The sequence below is a fragment of the Triticum aestivum genome, chromosome 1A, assembly GCF_018294505.1.
Source record: "Triticum aestivum cultivar Chinese Spring chromosome 1A, IWGSC CS RefSeq v2.1, whole genome shotgun sequence".
Classification (NCBI taxonomy): Eukaryota; Viridiplantae; Streptophyta; class Magnoliopsida; order Poales; family Poaceae; genus Triticum; species Triticum aestivum.
In genome coordinates this window covers 333,883,475-333,890,020 of record NC_057794.1, presented here as the reverse complement: position 1 = coordinate 333,890,020, position 6,546 = coordinate 333,883,475, and positions in this window count along the sequence as shown.

Here is a 6,546-nt window from a genome sequence, read left to right as displayed (position 1 = left end):
AGATTAACTCCTCGCTTCGGAAATTATCCGGAGATCTGAAGACCACTTCAAGTGTGACTGAGCCTGTACAGTTGGCCTCTACACCTGGTATTATGCCTTTAAAGGTCGTTTTGGTGGGCTTAATCCTGGAGGGATCTATGCCCATTTTCCGCACTGTATCCTGGTAAAGCAGGTTCAGGCTGCTGCCGCCGTCCATGAGGACTCTAGTGAGATGAAATCCATCAATAATTGGGTCTAGGACCAATGCAGCGAATCCGCCATGACGGATGCTAGTGGGATGGTCCCTTCGATCAAAGGTGATCGGGCAGGAGGACCATGGGTTGAACTTTGGGGCGACTGGCTCTACCGCGTGTACGTCCCTTAACGCGCGCTTCCGCTCCCTTTTGGGGACGTGGGTTGCGTATATCATGTTCACCGTCCGCACTTGTGGCGGAAAACCCTTCTGTCCACTGTTGTTCGGCGGTCGGGGCTCCTCGTCGTCATCGCTATGTAGCCCCTTGTCTTCATTTTCGGCGTTTAACTTGCCTGCCTGCTTGAACACCCAACAATCCCTGTTGGTGTGATTGGCTGGTTTTCGGGGGTGCCATGTATCTCGCACGAGCGGTCGAGTATTCAGTCCAAACTGGACGGGCCCCTAGGATTCCTTTTGAATGGCTTTTTCCGCTGACCGGATTTAGAGCCTCTGAATCCGGCATTAACTGCCGTATCCTCAGCATTGTCGCTGTTCATGCGGCGCTTCTGCTTGTTGCGATGCGACCTGCCACTATTGTCCCTGGTGTCCGAATTACCAGGGTTCTTGGTCATATTGTTGCTACGAGCAAGCCAGCTGTCTTCTCCCGCGCAAAAGCGGGTCATGAGTGTCGTGAGTGCTGCCATAGATTTCGGCTTTTCCTATCCAAGGTGCCGGGCCAGCCACTCATCACGGATATTGTGTTTGAAGGCTGCTAGAGCATCAGCGTCCGGACAGTCGACTATTTGATTTTTCTTTGTTAGGAACCGTGTCCAGAATTGCCTCGCTGATTCCTCTGGCTGCTGAATTACGTGACTTAGGTCATCGGCGTCTGGGGGTCGCACATAAGTGCCCTAGGTCATCGGCGAGGAATGCGGCTTCCAGGTCCTCCCAACAACTGATTGATCCTGTTGGCAAGCTGTTAAGCCAATGCCGAGCTGGTCCTTTAAGCTTGAGTGGGAGGTATTTGATGGCGTGGAAATCATCGCCACGAGCCATGTGGATATGAAGGAGATAATCCTTGATCCATATCGCAGGATCTGTTGTGCCATCATATGATTCAGTGTTTACGGGTTTGAAACCCTTAGGGATTTGATGATCCATTATTTTGTCTGTAAAGCAGAGTGGGTGTGCGGCGCCTCTGTACTGGGCTATATCGTGATGTAGCTCCAATGAGCCTTGTCTACTGTGTTCGGCCCCGCCGAATTTGTGGCCGGCGTGATGGTTACCGTCTCGAGCCATGGGGCGCCCACACGATCCGTAGATTGATCTTGTTTGCCTTGCCTTGTCCTCCAACATGTCTCGTAAGTCCGGCGCATATTCCCGTGCCTTGGTACGGGGTGCGGCTTGATTGGAGGGCCGAGAGGCCTCTCTGTCGCGACCACGAGGTGGCCGGTCGGCCGCATCAAGTGCTTCCTCCTCTAATCAGGGTAGCAACCTGCGCTTTGGGTAGCTCTTGGAGGGGCATTCGAGTTTATGCTTATCGGCCGCAAGGACTTCAGTCCATCTGCCGACTAGCAAATCTTGATCAGCTCTAAGTTGTTGCTGTTTTTTCTTGAGGCTTCTTGCCGTGGCCGTAAGCCTGCGTTGAAAACGCTTTTGCTCAACGGGATCCTCTGGCACGACGAATTCGTCGTCGTCGAGGCTTGCCTCGTCTTCGGAGGGAGGCATATAATTATTGTCCTCGACCTCTCTGTCTGCCGCTCTCTCATGAGGGCTGGTTTCTCCATCCTCCTGTGCTAAATCTTGCTGGAGGGGGTTTTCTTCGGCACTTTCCAGAGTATTATTATCTCCCGTGCTGGAATCACCTTGTTTGTTTTGGCGGGATTTTGAGCGGCGCCGCTGACGCTGGTGCTTAGGCTGTTTCTTGGAGGGGTCATCCTCCGCTGTTCCATCGCCATCTCCCTCTTTTGGGGTGTCCACCATGTATATGTCATATGACGAGGTGGCTTTCCAGGGCCTAGTAGGCGCTGGTTCTTCATCATCTCCTTCATCGGCGTCCATACCGTCGATGTCTTCGGAGTCGAAGTCGAGCATGTTGGTTAAGTCGTCAACAGATTCTACAAAGTGGGTGGTGGGTGGGCTTTGAATTTCTTCATCGTCTGTACCCCAACCTTGCTGACCGTAGTCCTGCCAGGGCTCTCTTGATAAAGAGAGAGACTTCAGTGACTTCAGGATATCGCCGAAAGGCGAGTGCTGAAAGATGTCCGCGGCAGTGAACTCCATGATCGGCGCCCAATCGGATTCGATCGGCAGGGGCGCGGAGGGTTCGGAGTCCGGAGAGGAGTCCGGCTCCTTGGAGTCACGAGTCTCGCAGAGTACGGCGCTGGTGCTTGGCTCAATCGCCATTGGGGTCGCAGCCCCTGAGGTGACGTCCAACCGCCCATCCTCGATCGGCGCAGTTGGCTCCGAATTAAGGGTCGGAGCCAATGTGGGTGCGGCCTCCAGGGCACTGTTCGGCAGCAGAGCTAGATCATGCTCATCGTGACAGTGCGGCGCGCTCGGCAGTGGCTCGAATCCGTCGAAGATCAAGTCCCCGCGGATGTCAGCCGTGTAGTTTAAACTTCCAAATCTGACCTGACGGCCAGGGGCGTAGCTTTCGATCTGCTCCAGACGGCCAAGCGAATTAGCCCGCAGTGCGAAGTCGCCGAAGACGAAGATCTGTCCGGGGAGGAAGATCTCACCCTGGACTGCATCGCTATCAATGATCGTTGGAGCCATCGAGCCTGACGGCGACGACACAGAGGAACACTCAATGAAAGCACCAATGTCGGCGTCAAAAACGGCGGATCTCGGGTAGGGGGTCCCAAACTGTGCGTCTAGGCCGGATGGTAACAGGAGACAAGGGACACGAAATTTTACCCAGGTTCGGGCCCTCTCGATGGAGGTAAAACCCTACGTCCTGCTTGATTAATATTGATGATATGGGTAGTACAAGAGTAGATCTACCACGAGATTGAGGAGGCTAAACCCTAGAAGCTAGCCTATGGTATGATCGTTGATGTGTATGTTGTCCTACGGACTAGAACCCTCCGGTTTATATAGACACGGGATAGGGTTAGGGTTACATAGAGTCGGTTACAATGGTAGGAGATCTGTATATCCGTATCACCAAGCTTGCCTTCCACGCCAAGGAAAGTCCCTCCCGGACACGGGACGAAGTCTTCAATCTTGTATCTTCATAGTCTAGGAGTCCGGCTGAAGGTATAGTCCGGTCATCCTGACACCCCCTAATCCAGGACTCCCTCACCCCCTCTCCCTCTAGTCTGAATTGGACAAGGAGGTGGGGTGGCGCCCCCCTTTCCTTCCTTTCTCCCTCCTCCTTCCCCCTTCTCCTACTCCAACTAGGAAAGGAGGGAGTCCTACTCCCGGTGGGAGTAGGAATCCTCCCTGGCGCGCCTCCTCCTAGCCGGCCACCTCTCCCCCTTGCTCCTTTATATACAGGGGCAGGGGGCACCTCTAGACACAGAAGTTGATCGCAAAGATCTCTCCCAGCCTTGTGCGGTGCCCCCCTCCACCATAATCTACCTCGGTAATACTGTAGCGGTGTTTAGGCGAAGCCCTGCTGCGGTAGTGTAACACCCTCGATGCGACTATATCTCCCATGTGTCGAGGCACGATTTAGAGGAATAATCGCATTGAAGGCATATGTCACAAGTTAGGCAATCTTCACAACATCCCATATAATATAAATAATAAAGGGGAGATAACATAGTTGGCTTACACTCACCACGTCAATAAAGTACATAAATAACATTACATCATCCAAACACTCATGGCCCGACTATGGCGCCAAAATAAAAGAGAACCCAACATGCGACACGGTCCCTATCACCCCCAACTGGGCACCACTACTGATCATCGGGAAAAGAAACATAGTAACATCGAGAGTCCTCGTCGAACTCCCACTTGAGCTCAAGCGCGTCTCCTGGAGCAGAATCATCAGGCCCTACGTCTGGTGTAATAGTAATCTGTGAGCCACAGGGACTCAGTAATCTCGCGCCCTCGCGATCAAGACTATTTAAGCTTATAGGTAAGGCAAGGTAAATATATATGCAGCTGCAGCAAGCGACTAGCATATATGCTGGCTAACTTATTCGTAAAAGAGAGCGAGAAGAGGAGGCAAAGCACGAGCAAGAAACTAGAGAGCAACCTGCGCAAACATTACTCCAACACCGTGTCCACTTCCCAGACTCCACCGAGAAGAGGCCATCACGGTAACACACTCAGTTGATTCATTTTAATTAAGTTAAGGTTCATGCTATCTACAACCAGACATTAACAAATTCCCATCTGCCCTTAACCACGGGCACGGATTTCGAAAGTTCAATCCCTGCAGGGGAGTCCCAACTTAGCCCATGGCAAGCTCTCACGGTCAATGAAGGAATAGACCTCCTCCCAAGACGTTCCGATCAGACTCGGTATCTCGGTAATTCAAGACACTTCGACAGGTTAAAACAAGACCAGCAACACCGCCCGAATGTGCCGACAAATCCCAATAGGAGCTGCACATATCTCGTTCTCAGGGCACACTCAGATGATCTCTCCATACAACTAAAACCAAACCTCGAGTTTCCCCGAGGGGGTGCTGCACAGGACTCTAGTTTGGACCAACACTTAGAGGAGCACTGGCCCGGGGGGGTTTAAAACAAGATGACCCTCGGGCTCCGGAAACCCAAGGGAAAAAGAGGCTAGGTGGCAAATGGTAAGACCAAGGTTGGGCATTGCTGGAAAAGCTTTAATCAAGGCGAACTATCAAGGGGTTCCCATTATAACCCAACCGCGTAAGGAAAACAAAAATCCGGGAACATAACACCGATATGACAGAAACTAGGGCGGCAAGAGTGGAACAAAACACTAGGCGAGAGGCCGAGCCTTCCACCCTTTGCCAAGTGTATAGATGCATTAAGATAACAAGATAATATAATGATATCCCAACAAGTAAATAAATGTTCCAACAAGGAACGGCCTCCAATCTTCACCTGCAACTAGCAACGCTATAAGAGGGGCTGAGCAAAGCGGTAACATAGCCAATCAACGGTTTGCTAGGACAAGGTGGGTTAGAGGTTTGACATGGCAATTTGGGAGGCTTGCAAGCAAGTGGTAGGCATCATAGCAATGTCATAGCAAAAGAGTGAGCAAACTAGCATAGCAAAGATAGTAGTGATTTCGAGGGTATGATCATCTTGCCTGCACAGTTGTCAGAGTTGACTGGATCCTCGTTAGCGAACTCGTCTCCCGGCTCTACCCAAACAAGACAAACAAGCAACAAGGATACACTCAACCACGTGCAAGGATCAAGCAATATGATGCAATGAAGATATGCTATGCGGGATGCGATGCGGGATGCAAAATGCAAGATATGACAGGAAATGCATGAACCTGGCCTCAACATGGAAATCCAAGTGTGCCACTGGAAAGATGAGATGAAATAGCTTGAAAACGATATAAAGAACACCGGAATCGGAGTTACGGTTTGGAAATGGCAAGCGATTCAAAAATGACACCGGTCTGCGATTTACAGCAAGTAGGCATCTAAATGCAACGAGATGAACATGCCACAACACCCAAATATGACAACAAAATACATGGCAGGGATACATTCAAGATGCTTAACAAAAGTCTAGCACTGAGCTACGGCCAATTCATCCACTAACAGGTTCAAACAAGCATGGCAAAATGCATATGGAAAACAGATCTCAGACTTAGTGAAATCAACACTTGTCTGGAATTTCAGATCAGGTAGCCCACTTCGGAGCAACAAAACTACATGCTACAGGATCTGAACATGGCAAAGTAAAACATGGCATGGAGCTACTCAAAGATCTTAACAAAAGTCCCTCAGTGACCTTGAGCCAAAAGGGATCAGAAAATACAATTGCAAGCATGTGAACATAGCAAAAACATAATCAGTTTTCAGACTTTGTGAAAACTGACACGGATCAACTACAATGTCACCGGCAAAATTGCAAACAAGTTGACAATCTGCCCAGATTCGCAAAGTAGCAAAAGTAGAGCTCGATTGACTCAAGCTAGGGTGCTCCATAATTTCAAACAAAGACATGGATGGATATAGAACTACTAGATTAACAAAACATCCTTACTGATCATCCTCAAAAGAGGCACGGATCACTAGGAAACAACATGAACATATGGCATCATGAGATAAACAGATCGAGGACTTAGAGGAATTGCTAAGTCCCTGAAAACAGATTTACCAAGTGCACCACTTTGCAGGCTTGCACTAGTTGGGGCCGGCCGGAGCGAGGCACGGACGGCGGCGAGGTCGCCGGCGTGGACGGCGGCCGGGAGGAGGC